Source organism: Mus pahari, chromosome 18 (genome assembly GCF_900095145.1).
Source record: "Mus pahari chromosome 18, PAHARI_EIJ_v1.1, whole genome shotgun sequence".
Taxonomy (NCBI): domain Eukaryota; kingdom Metazoa; phylum Chordata; class Mammalia; order Rodentia; family Muridae; genus Mus; species Mus pahari.
Window position 1 is genome coordinate 21,191,262 of NC_034607.1, and position 12,721 is coordinate 21,203,982.

At 40.9% G+C, this 12,721-nt stretch overlaps 1 protein-coding gene across 4 annotated transcripts in view; it reads left to right on the forward strand.

Moving 5' to 3' along the window:
* The first annotated feature begins 1,718 nt into the window (after nucleotides 1-1,718).
* Nucleotides 1,719-12,721, forward strand: part of LOC110335860 (sulfotransferase 1C2-like) — a 31,067-nt gene continuing 20,064 nt past the window's right edge. Inside the window, exon 1 of one of the 4 annotated variants that reach the window (XM_021218248.2) lies at nucleotides 1,719-1,838. The gene's annotated coding sequence lies outside the window, so the exon portion shown is untranslated. Of the gene's footprint in view, nucleotides 1,839-8,982; nucleotides 9,017-9,262; nucleotides 9,300-12,587; nucleotides 12,654-12,721 lie in introns of those variants that run through there. The other 3 variants (XM_029531258.1, XM_029531260.1, XM_029531259.1) reach the window with 3 other exon arrangements.

Consider the following 12,721-nt stretch of genomic DNA (forward strand, 5'->3'; position numbering starts at 1 on the left):
ATTATGTACGCGATGCCCAAACTACACTCAAATGAAGTTTTTATAAAAAGGAAAAAAATAGGTAAAGAAAATGTGATCGAACACACTGATAAGTCCAGCTTTTAGGAAGTGAAAGCAGAGGACTTCAAAGCCAGGCTGGGCTGTGCAGTCTCATCTATATGAACTTATGTCCCAAAAAAGAAAGACAAATAGGGAAAAGACAGCAATACCAAGGCCTTCAGATGGAGGCTGAAGGACAATGTAGCAGGGAGAACAGTCACAGAGCTTCCAAGGTGTGGGTAAGGGAATGTTTATTGAAGGGGTGGGGTGCTGGTTCTAGTGCAGGAGTTTCCTCTTTCTTCTGTATACCAAAATGGGGAAACAACAGCTCACTATCTCTATGTATAAATAATGCTTTATGTGAGTACAGCCATGTCCAACTACTTAGCGTGGTATGGCTGCTTTCACAGTAAATGAAGAATTGTGTAGTTGCAAAGTTACCATACAATCAGTAAATCATAACATATTTACTATATGGTCCTGCACAAAGATGGATGCCTGGTCTTTCCTGCTAGGTTTGAAGTTTACCCCAAAGTCCATGTGCTAGAAACAATCATCCCACATTCATGTCCTAATGTTCCTTTGAAAGGGACTTGGAAAATAAATGGGACTGGATGGGAATATGAAGTTGAAAACATAAAATTGTATCTGTGGCTTTATAAAGCAAGAACTAGAACATTTGCTCTGCTCCACTGATGCCTTGGCCTCATTACTGACGCAGAATGAGGCCCTCTATTCTTAATTTATTGATAGATTATTCAGTATAGGCTATTTTCTCATAGGAAGAGAAAAACAAACTAAGTTCCTGCTCTATAGAGGGTGCCACCATTGAAGGTTTTCAGGACAACCATGTTTACCAGCCAGTAAGTACATTTGAATGGACAGAACAAAGGAAGCACATTGCCCTATTCTTTTAGCTTCCTTGCCTTCAGAATTCCACTCATCTCTTAGAGAAGCAGGAGTTGGGGGGCTATCTCTGCTCAGAACTACACTTAGCTCAGGAGTTTTGAGCCATTTGTCTTAAGATTATCAGGGCAGTAACAAAATAGTTGGCTGTCATTTTTAAAAAAAAATTATAAGAATATTGTCTAAAGATTTAATTCTTTACACACTCCATATCTGTTAAAATTCCTAGTGATCAACCAATATTGATGAATACATGGTAGAAATCAGCAGTTACTAGAACATGTAAGTGTCTTTATTTTTTTCTCATATTTTATTTATGAAGGAGGGTCCTCTGAGGAGATGTCCATCTTTTTAAAGAATTCAAAGCTTCCTATTTGCCTGATCATGGCACCATTTGGGTTTCTACTAGAACATGTTGCCAGAAGCTACCAGACATCATCAGCGGTCTCCTTAAGTCTCAAAACAGGGTGAGGATGGTGCACTGTTCTTCCTTCCATAAAGGGAGGTTAAGAAATATTCTTCAGTCACTTTCTCCCTACATTGAGAATTAATTCAACATGTATGCCCCTTTCTTCATAGGAAACAAATCCAACCCCGATTTTGAACCTACAAGTGGCCAGTACTATCAAATATTGGCTGATTAATCATAATACAATATGGCAACAGTGACAAATGATTTCTCGAAGAAAGCCAAAGCATTCGTGCCAAGATGTTCTCATGCGTCCAGGATGGGGTCAGAGTGGGTGGATTCCTGTGCTGCCAGTTAACCTTGGAACAGGATAATCACTAGTCTGAAGGAGGGCCTTGGTAAGAGGCTGTGAGAAAAGCAAGACGTCCAACTGTTCTGCTTTACATCCTTACTGACACGTACTGCTTGTGCTTAAACACTAACTGTAAGTAATTAGAGAGAGGTTGTAGTCTTGACTTCACTTAGTCTTTAAATGAAATGGAATTAAACACTGAATAGAAAATATGCTTTTCAGCTGAAGAGATGGCTCAGTCATTAACAGCTAGGTTCACAACCATAAGAAAATAGGCTAATCATTTTGAAAGATGAGTGGGGTTCTTGGTTCTTTAATAGACAAGAGCAAATTTCAATAACCTTGGCTAACAAGAAAAATGTTATCTATCTTTAAAAGAAATTGTTTAGGCTTATTTTCTTTTATGTTTGGGTGCTTTACCTGTGTCTGCAGAAACAAGAACAGGGAATAGGTCCCCTGAAACAGGACTTACTTATTCTTATAAGCCACTTTGAGTATGAAATAGTTGTATGAGTTTAGGATATCCCCAAAGAGACAGCAGGGCATAGAACTTTCTGCCACAGGGCAATTATTTGATTTGCTCCTCTTGTATGGGTCTTCTACAGTTAAGCATATCTACTCTGAGATAGTTGACACACTCACCAGCTGTGTCATTTCCAGAAGTCAGCATTTTATAGCTGTCCTCTACATCTGCTGGTCCTTACACACTTTTTCTATTTTGTGGAGTAGTTTCCATAGTATTCGGATTCGTTCTCTTCTGAACTTGTGCTAAAACTCTGAAGTGAGTCCACCTGATTCTTGGTATTATTTATTTAGAACATGCTTTATTACTGCTTCAGTCTCATCACTAAGTTATAAATCTGTTTAAATGACTTATTTTTATTGGTTTAATCTTGATATGTCAAGGGTCTCTAGGAATTCATCTATTTCTTTTAGACTTTTCACTTTGGTGGAAAAAGGGCATTTAATGTATGTTCTTACAATTTTCTTAATTTTACTTCTACCTGTTATAATATAATACCTCCTCTTCATTTCTCATTTTATTAATTTGGGTCTGTTAACACACACATTCACTTAGGCCTTCATTCATGGCTCCCTTCATGTGGGTTCATTTTCCTCTGGTTAGTATGGCTTAAGGTTTGTCAAAGTGTTTATATATCCAAAGACCTAACTTTTTATTTAATTGAATCTTTATAATTTTTTTACTTCTATTTTCTTAACTTCTGGCCTTATTTTGCTTGTAGATACATGTGGAGTCCCCCTCAACTCATTTGGAGTTTGTTTTCTTTTTGTTTTTTAATATTTTTGGATGTATCATTTAGTTATTGAGCTTTAGGTCTCTTGATTGTTGTTTTGTTTAGGCATTCAAAGCTGAAATAGTTCATCGTATTCACATAAAATACAGAAAGTTATTTAAATTTTCCTGTGCTTTTTTTTAAGGTTGTTTGTTTGTTTGTTTTTACGTGGGGCCAATATTGGAGAGAGTTGTTTGTCCTGCTGAGGTGAAAGTATAGTTTTCATAATTACAGGTATATGTTCTGTAGGATATTTTTTGGTCTTTTGTGTTATGATTTCATTCAGTTCCAATGTTTCTTTGTTTCGTTTGTGTCTGAACAACCTGTTAATTTTTGAGAATGGGGTACTAAAGCACCCAATATCATTGTGGTGGGTATTCTGTGGATTTAGACCTAATAGACAACATTTGTTTTATGAAATTGTGCATGCCTGTGTTTGGTGCATATGTGGTTATACATATTTTCTTTTTTAAATCCCACCTTATTTGACTTATGGGCTGTCAGAAGTGTACTGAATATTTGAGGACCTTCAACGTCTTTCTTCCCTGGTTTCTAGCTGTCTGTTTCAACTATGGCAAGCTGTTTACCATTTCTGTTTCTCATTTACTAGTATCTGGTTAGTGGTCCACAGTTTGTTGTGTGGTAGGGGAAGCAAACAGAGCTGTTGAAAGGATGAGTGGCACTTTAGTTCATCACTGTGACCATGAAGGAAGCAGTTGCAATCAATGCTCACTAAATATATATCCCATAGTGGTAAAGACTGTGGTGTTTTCTCGTTTTATAGTCACTCTAAAGCAATACCTGTTCAATTAATAAATGGCACTGTAATGTGGGGTAAAGAGTCTAAGCTGATACTTTGAGTGTGAAAAGAATTGCATGCATTATAGGATATCTCCACACAGATACTAGGACACAGGGACTTCCACCAAAGGGCAATTATGACTTTCAAGTCAACAAAGAAAACATGCTTTAGAAAAGAAGTGGCAGAAGACATATCAGCCATGTGGGAATTACAGGATCAAAGGATGAGTTAAGCTTTAGTTTCATGGCTAAGGCAAGTTTGAAAGGTGGAAGAGATAACGTATGCTCAGTTGGATCTGAGTAAGCCAAGGACACTGAAGAATATTGTTTGCCTCCATTCAAGTATATGTATATATCATGGGATAAGGTGAAAGTATAAATAAACACACAAATAAGCTCTAGGTCTAGACTTCTGTTCTATCCCTTCTGCAAGTGTGTGTCAATGAATATACTCTGGAAAGAAAGGGAAAGAATATTTGTAACTCTTTCAACTGTTATAAGTTGGTGTGTCTATCTCTTTGTTTTTTATCAAACAGTTAGCATGCCTCACATTTTATAGATGTAGAAAAGAAATCTCTAAGAAGATCCCACTGGAAGCCTGAGAACCTGCAACCAGCTTTCTAGTTTCCCCGTTACGGAACACAAGTCTATTTACTTGCCAATACAACAAAACCCAAGGAACTAAGACTAGCTGTTTTATTAGGAAAAAAAAAAAAAGATTCCTTAGCAAGCCATCAAAACTAAGATAATGGACTCGTGTTCTGAAATTCCTTTTAACTTCTTCAGATTTTAAGCTTCTTTTCAACATAGGCAAGGGGAGGATGGGAGTTACTTTACTTAGTGAAACCTGGTGGTTAATAGGGGTAATATACGTCAGCCTCATGCAGCTGCTTTGAGTAACTAAGGAGGGTTGCACTCAGCCAGGCATGGGCTGTTTTGAGCATAAGGCATAAGTGAAGGCTTTTGGGGCATGTGAACCCAACACTGGCTATGTTCGACTTAGAAATTCATGCAGACTTGTCTCCAAGATACCGTCCATTTATGTGCCCTAAACTTTTCTCCCACAAAGACTCCCCTTGTGCCAGTCACCTAGACTTCTCTAGTTATGACTATTTCTTCACCACACGGGACCCTCCTTTTGTTTAAGTCTTTGGCTACCACTCAAGCTAGGCTTATAAAAGGGACTGGACCAGGTCCCCTGCTTGGGGAGATTACTTGTATAAGTAAGTAACCATAGCACTGTGGCACAAGATCTGTAAAGCTAACAAGCAAAGTTAGATCCACTGGCAGCTGAGGGTGGAGGATTGCTATGATTTCAAAACCTATTTGGAGGATAGTGTGAGAACCTGTCTCAAAAAAAAAAAAAAACAAAACAAAATGAAAGGTTAACTCCAGAAAACACTAGAGATGGTTTCACAAAGGAGACCACAGGAACCTGGCCTCACAGGATGAAAAGGAGCCTGCCTAGGAAAGTCTGTCTCTCTATCTGCCCTATTCTAAAAGTAACAGTGGCCATAGCTGAGGCAACCTATAAGTGGAAGCCAGAGGAAGAGCGTTTTTCTCTCTCATAGCCTACATGCTGTGGGCCATCAGATGTCAGGTGGATTTCCACCTGGTGCTTCTTGACCTTCCATGAAGTTATCAGAGGTAATGTGTCATCATTCTAAGCATTGGATGTACCCAACCTGCCAGGCACTGGTGGTGCCCAGCAGCACAGTTGGCTGCAGTCAGTTCTTCCCCTGTGATCTCTGCTACTGCTTGGCAGCAAAAGTGAGGTTCATGCTACACTTTAATGACAGTTCTGGGAACATATGCAAACTTGAGAACCTGACTTCAGCTGAGTGTCTATGGCTTGTGTGTCCATGTAAGATCAAACATTCAGAAACAACCTCTACCCCACCTCCAACATTGCCAAGCTGGGAATGGTGCACACCAGACAAACTTTTACTATAGAGCTATATATCAGCCCCCACCTGACTCACTTTACATACTTCCATTTCCTCATCTCTACCTGTATATCACACAAAGTCTATTACAGAACTGGTCTCTGTCAACTGAAGCTCTTCAGTCATTACCGCCAGGCCATAACTCTAAACCTACTTAAATCCAGTTTAGGCTGGCTTTTCTTGATATCTGCAGGGTAAAACACACTCAAGATCCTTACAGCCAGGCTATTTATCCATGCTGTTTTACATACCATATATTAAATCTCTAATCCCTGGAAACTTCCCTACCAAGGTTACATTTTATTTTGTTTAGCTATGTTTGTCCCCCAAACTCATGCATGAACTTGAGCCTTAGAGTCTTACATTAATCAATGCTCAAGGTAGAATGTTCTTCCTACTCTGTTATTTAGAAGTGGAGCTTTTATAAATGAATAAACTGAAAGAATTAATTCTGTCCAGGTTGCATTAGGAGAAAAAAAAAAAGGCTGACCACAGCGAAAAACAGGCACACTCATTTCCATTGTGAGATGATGAAGTTTCAGGCCTGAGCATAGCTTTTGGATTTCAAGCTTCCAAAATTAAGGATAAATACAAGTCAATTTTTTTGTTGTTGTTGTTTCTTTTGAGATAGAATCTCACAGTGTGATTTACCCTCAAATTACTGATTTTCCTGCTCATCCTCCCAAGTGCTGGAACACAACCATGTACCACCACACCCAGCCTCTTCTCTCTGTAAGCCTGACTTAGTAGTTTCAGAACAGTAATCCAGAGCTCACTATTGCAGCCTGCATGGGTTTCCCTCTACTCCATACACCAACCCCTTCCCACACTACCCTCCAGATCTCACACTCTAGAGTCAGAGATTGTATTGTCAAGTATAAAGCAAGTGCATAGAATAAGATGCTATTATGAGGTATACATCCAAGCCTTAACCCAAACCAGGAAAGAGCAAAAACCTGCCAAACAATGAAGATACACTCCACGTGCTCCCTTTGCTTTTTTTTAATCCTCATGTTCTCACAATTTATTAATAAGTGTGTTACAATTACACTAAACCTTTCTCCAATGGCACTTCATTCATCTTTACATCAGACAACAGAGCCAAGCCTGAATAAGGCAAAGCACCAGGGTTTCTAACATAAGTTATCCCTCATACAATATAACCTAAAAGTCAAAGGGCCACCTTACACCCTAAAGCTCTTCTCTACCTGCCTTTGCCTCCCCTTGTCGTACCAAAGCTATTCTTCCCATTGAGTTGTAGGCCTACTGCAGGCGTTTTCTAAATACAAATGGTGGCTCTTTAGACAATTAGTGAGTTAGTATGTTACAACCAATGTCTATGACAAATTCAATCAATGTCATTCAAGGCCAGTTGCAAGTGACATTTGTTAAATGATGCTTACAGGGATTGGTCTTATTTTCCCCATCTTGCACTCATGCCACCACTCATGGTCACAATTGTCTCTATAACTTGCTGAACACCCATAATCAATGGGACTCAGCAGGTAGCATTTGTCACACACTATTTCTAATGTCCACACCATTCCTAAAAATTACTACTTTTCCATCTGTTTTCAAGGGTGTAAAACAGATCCAATGGTATAGGTGATTTGTCAAAGCCCTCAGGGTTCATCGGAAACAAAGTCAGTCAGGGTCCCAACCAGAGCTGCTGAAGTCACATGCACACACCAGAGCTCCATCCTGTGCTGCAAATTCTTCTGGCCAACAGAGTGCCAGGCCTATGATAGAGGTATGAAATCTTCTCCCTTCTCAGAGAAGTTCCTCATAGTTATCGGCTTCCATCCTCATACGTGCTCCCTTTGTTAAGTCTGAAAGTGCTGCACAGAGACCAACACTCACATACACAAAAGGCAAGAGTGTTTTTAGTTCATCAAAGGAAGAAACCTGCATGCGGGGGTCATCCAGCTACAAAAATGGTGACAACCACAGAAAAAGGTACGTAGGCCTTTTTATAGGAAACTGGGGGGGGAGGATTTAAGCTATGGTTATGTAATCTAAAACTTCATTGTGTGGGTCCTGGGGATGTTACATGAGTCGGTGACTGGCTTGTGTACAAGTGGTCAGTAGACTGTATTCCTGTGTCACAAATATTTAACCACAGGATGAAACACCCAAACGCAGATGGCCCATCCCGTTATAAAACATTTCCCCATCCTTGTGGTTATGTCCAGGCTGTTCTTTGGATGAGAGACTTCATGGCCTTGTTCCTGGACATTATGATCTGTTCCAGGAGCTGGTGATTTATTGCCTAGTTCCTAACACTGATGAGTTAGTAGGATTGTACAATCAGTTCCTGGAATGGATGACTTTCCTAAGGTCCTAAGGACCTAAGGTCAGGCCTGAAGTTTATGTTGTCCTCTCACCCTCACCCAGACATGGCGCTATCCCCTCACTTTAGCAGCCACTGTCCTAGTATTTCAAATGACCCTTTACTTTCTTTTCTTGATTCTAGGGAATGAACTCAACAGACTTCAAATTGCTAGGCAGGTCTTATCCCACTGAGCTCTTCATTTTCTTTATAACTTATTAAAATCTATTATAAACATCCTTAGACATAATAATTTAGGTTATGTTGTTAGTCTTCCTAGTCTCTATAAATATGTTCTTTTATTAAAAAAAAACTTACACCTGTAAATCTACACCTTTAAATATTTTTTCTTATCATCTCTGGGAAGGGAGTATATCACTGTCCTGCAGATTCATGCAGGTTTGAATCCTCATGATTTTACCCTGTGCTGATGTTTTATATATCCCTGTACTCAGCACTGTCCAAGCATTTTTAGTTGGGTGCAGGTGAGGTGGCAGTGATTTAGCAGGACCAGCTAATAAGGAAAGTATTCTTTATCAAGAGATAAATGACATCTGATTGTCTCTTTTGTGATTTATTGAATACTAAGCTTTCACGTTTATATTCATAAACAGTGGCCAAAATGCATTATATTCATATAATTATTATTCTTTTATTATCAGAATAGTTCTATAAATACATTTGTACATCTAGTAAGATTTGGTCAATTGGGGATGGAGAGATGGCTCAGCAGTTAAGAGCACTGACTGTTCTTCCAAAGGTCTTGAGGTTAAATCCCAGCAACCACATGGTCGCTCACAACCATCTGTAATGAGCTCTGATGCCCACTTCTGGTGTGTCTGAAAACAGCTACAGTTTACTTAAATGAAAGAATTACAGGGATGGAAATGGAGGAGAAGAAGGTCCAGCAACAGGTTCACAGTGGGATCCAGCTCAAGGGTAAGTCCCAAGGCCTGACACTATTACTGAGGCTATGGAGTGCTCACAAAAAGGGACCTAGCATGACTGCCCTCCAGAAGACCCAACAAGCAGCTGGAAGAGTCAGATGCAGATACTTGCACCCAACCAATGGACAGAAGCAGCTGACCACTGTTGTTGAGTTAGGGAATGCTGAAAGAAGCTGAGGAGGACGACTACCCTGTAGAAGGACCAGCAGTCTCAATTAATCTGGACCCCAGGGATCTCTCAAACACGGGACCACCAAGCAGGCAGCATATATCAGGTGATATGAGACCCCAGCATATATTCAGTAGAGAATTGCCTGGTCTGTGTTCATTCAGAGATGATGCACCTAACCCTCAAGAGACTGAAGGCCCCTTAGAAGTTTAGAGGTCAGGTGCGGTGGGGGGGTGGGGACATCCATGTGGAGACAGGGGGTGGGGAGGAGGTATGAGATGTGGAACAGTCAGAGGTTGGACAGGGGCAGGGGGAGTAAAATATGGAGTGTAAAAAAATAAGTTAATATAAGTAAATTAAATAAATAAATAAATGCAAGAAAAGATTTGGTCAATTGATTAAGGAAACTCAAGTCAAATGATTAATTCCTTTTATTTTCCAATGTTCAATAGAACAACTAATTTCTTTTTTTTCAATTTTTTATTAGATATTTTCTTCATTTACGATTCAAATGTTATCCCAAAAGTCCCTCATATCTACCCCCACACTGCATTCCAACCCACCCACTCCTACTTCCTGGCCCTGGTATTCCCCTGAATTGAGGCATATAATCTTTGCAAGACCAAGGGCCTCTCCTCCCAATGATGGCCACTTAGGCCATCTTTTGCTACATATGCAGCTAGAACCACCCGCTCAGGGGGTACTGGTTTGTTCATATTGCTGCTCCTCCTATAGGGTTACAGACCCCTTCAGCTCCTTGGGTACTTTCTCTAGCTCCTCCATTGGGGGCCCTGTGTTCCATCCAATAGCTGACTGTGAGCATCCACTTCTGTGTTTGCCAGGCACTGGCATAGCCTCACAAGAGGCCGCTATATCAGGGTCCCTTCAGCAGAATCTTGCTGGCATGTGCATTAGTATCTGGGTTTGGTGGCTGATGGTAGGATGGATTCCTGGATGGGGTAGTCTCTGGATAGTCCATCCTTTCATCTTAGCTCTAAATTTTGTCTCTGTACTTATATCCCATTCTAAGGAAGGACGAAGTACCAACACTTTGGTCTTCATTCTTCTTGATTTTCTTGTGTTTTGCAAATTGTATTTTGGGTATTCTAAGTTTCTGAGCTAATTTCCGCTTATCAGTGAGTGCATATCATGTAAGTTCTTTTGTGATTGGCTCCCCCAGTTGTGTTTCATGGCTTTCCAGACCCACAAGGTTGATGTTTTGAAACAGAGTCTTACTGTAACCCAGACTGACCTCAAACTCACAGATTCCCTCATGTTGCTTGCCATTAAATCCTGGTGATCACTTTAATTCCTGTAGGTCAGACATCTGAATAGATCACAGTCGCTGGGTAAAAATCAAGGTGCAGAGTTGCACGCCTGGAGGCTCTAGGAAAGCGTACGCGCTCAGCTCATTTGCTGGACAGCAGCCTGTAGTTTGGTTGTACAGGTGAAAGGCTGAGGCTGCTGCCGTGACTTCTAAATTTATAGTCAAAAAGGACAAAAACATATTGACTAATAATAATTCCCGTGTGATACACTTTTCATTGAGCACATGGACTTATTGCAGGATCTTCTTCAATTTCTTTGCATACCTACAACTTAAAATGAGGTAGATTTTAAAGAACAATGAGATTTGCAGATAGATACTGGCTGAGGTCCTGAGCCAGCCATTGGTCTAGTGTTTTCCAAGCCTTCCCATTATGAGAGGGATGGTAATTATTACTTATGCTAAAATTGTGATGTGAACTAAAAGAGAAGGAAGAATTTAGGGAAGGACCTTAACATAGAAGAAGGTCTGTTAGATGTGTCAGAGCTCCAAACCAAGCGAGGTAGCTTATACTTGTCACGTCAGCACTGAGGAGACTGAGGCAGGAGGATTGTGAATTCAGGGTTAGCTTGGTTGACACAGTGGACTATGGCTCATCCTGGGATATGTAGAAAGACCCTAACCACTCCCAGCCCTGAAGGAAAAATGAAGGAAGGAGAGAGGGCAATAGTCTATTTTCCTCTGCCAAAGCTGACTATACCACATCTCGGAGTTTCATAAGAAGTCCACCAGAGGGCTCCTCCTTTATTTGAATTTTTTTTTCAAGAAGAATTGAGTTTTCATTTTCTAAAAGCACTGCATCCATTCTTGAGAACTCAGCTTTCTCTGGGAATCTGTCACCCTGGCAGCGGGTCTGGCCAGCCTGGACACAGTGTTCCTTCCTTTCACTCACTGGACCGGCTGAGCTATTTTCCTTTACTCAGTTTCTAGCAGTTGTTTACTGTTAAACTTTCCATAAAGACCTTTCTCTCCTAATGTTCTGTGGCTTGAGTTAAGTAAAAATTAAAACAAATTGCTTCTAGTAAAAGTACTCAGCCAGGCATTATGCCAGTCCCTGAGCGTTACCTGTTCATCCCTCTGAGCAGCCGTGGTAGATGCTGTCTGGAACTACAAGGCTCATTCCTCCTACCTTCCTGGTCATATATTTGCAAGTTTCTAAGTATAGCAACCATCAGCAAACTGTACAAAAATGTGCTTCTCTCTGAAAAAGGCATAAGATAGACTGTAGCACAGTAGAAGATATCCACTATTAGTCATGAAGGGAAAGCGAAACAAATCTATTGGGATGTATATTTAAGCCAGATACATTACATGCCAATGACAATTGGAGAGTACTATACACTGCTGATGGGCCTCTTAAATGATACAGCCACTGTAGAACAGTGCTATGACAACGTCTCAAAAATGTAAACCTATCATCTTGCATGTCTGCCTTAGTATGAACCCCCAAATATAAACATGGGAACTTATATATTTGTGTACTGTGTTTATAGCACAATAGTTGAAAGGAGGCACTCTGAATGTCCATGCATAAGGAAATGCATAAACAAACCACAAACAGGCAAGCAATAAAAGTCACCATTAATTGGGAAGAAAAACTGATGGCATGCCACAATACAGCTGATCCTTAAGAACATTCAACTACTATCTTTGCTCCAGTGCACTGCCAGGGAGAGGGTGGACTGGAAAAGCCTCACAGCTTCTGGGAAAGATCCCATTTCTGGTTCCAGTCATCCAGCACCTTTCCCGCCCGAGGAGGGGTGTCTGCCAGGGAGCAGTCTCAAGGCTCGAACCCGTAGGAAGGCCATCTTTGCTCAGGTGCACTCCCAGGGAGGGGGCGGCCTGCAGAAGGGACACAGCTTCTGGGAAGGATCCCATTTCTGGCTCCAATCACCCGGCACCTTTCCCGCCTGAGGAGGGGTGTTTGCCTGGGAAGAGTCTCAAGGCCTGAGCCATCTTTGCTCTGGTTCCGTCTTTGCTCCAGTTCGCTTAGGCTCCAGTCTGTGTTAGCAAGAGTGTGGACCGCAGAAGCTACACAGCTTTGGGACAGACCATTTCGGGCTCCAGAAATTTGGGCACCTTCCTCGCCAGAGGAAAGGTGGCCACCTGTGAGGTCTCTGTCTGCCAAAGCAGGTGAGTCATATTGTTTCCAGGGTCCCTCAGTGGCTAGTCTGTGCAGGTGAGTGAATAAACTGCAGAGG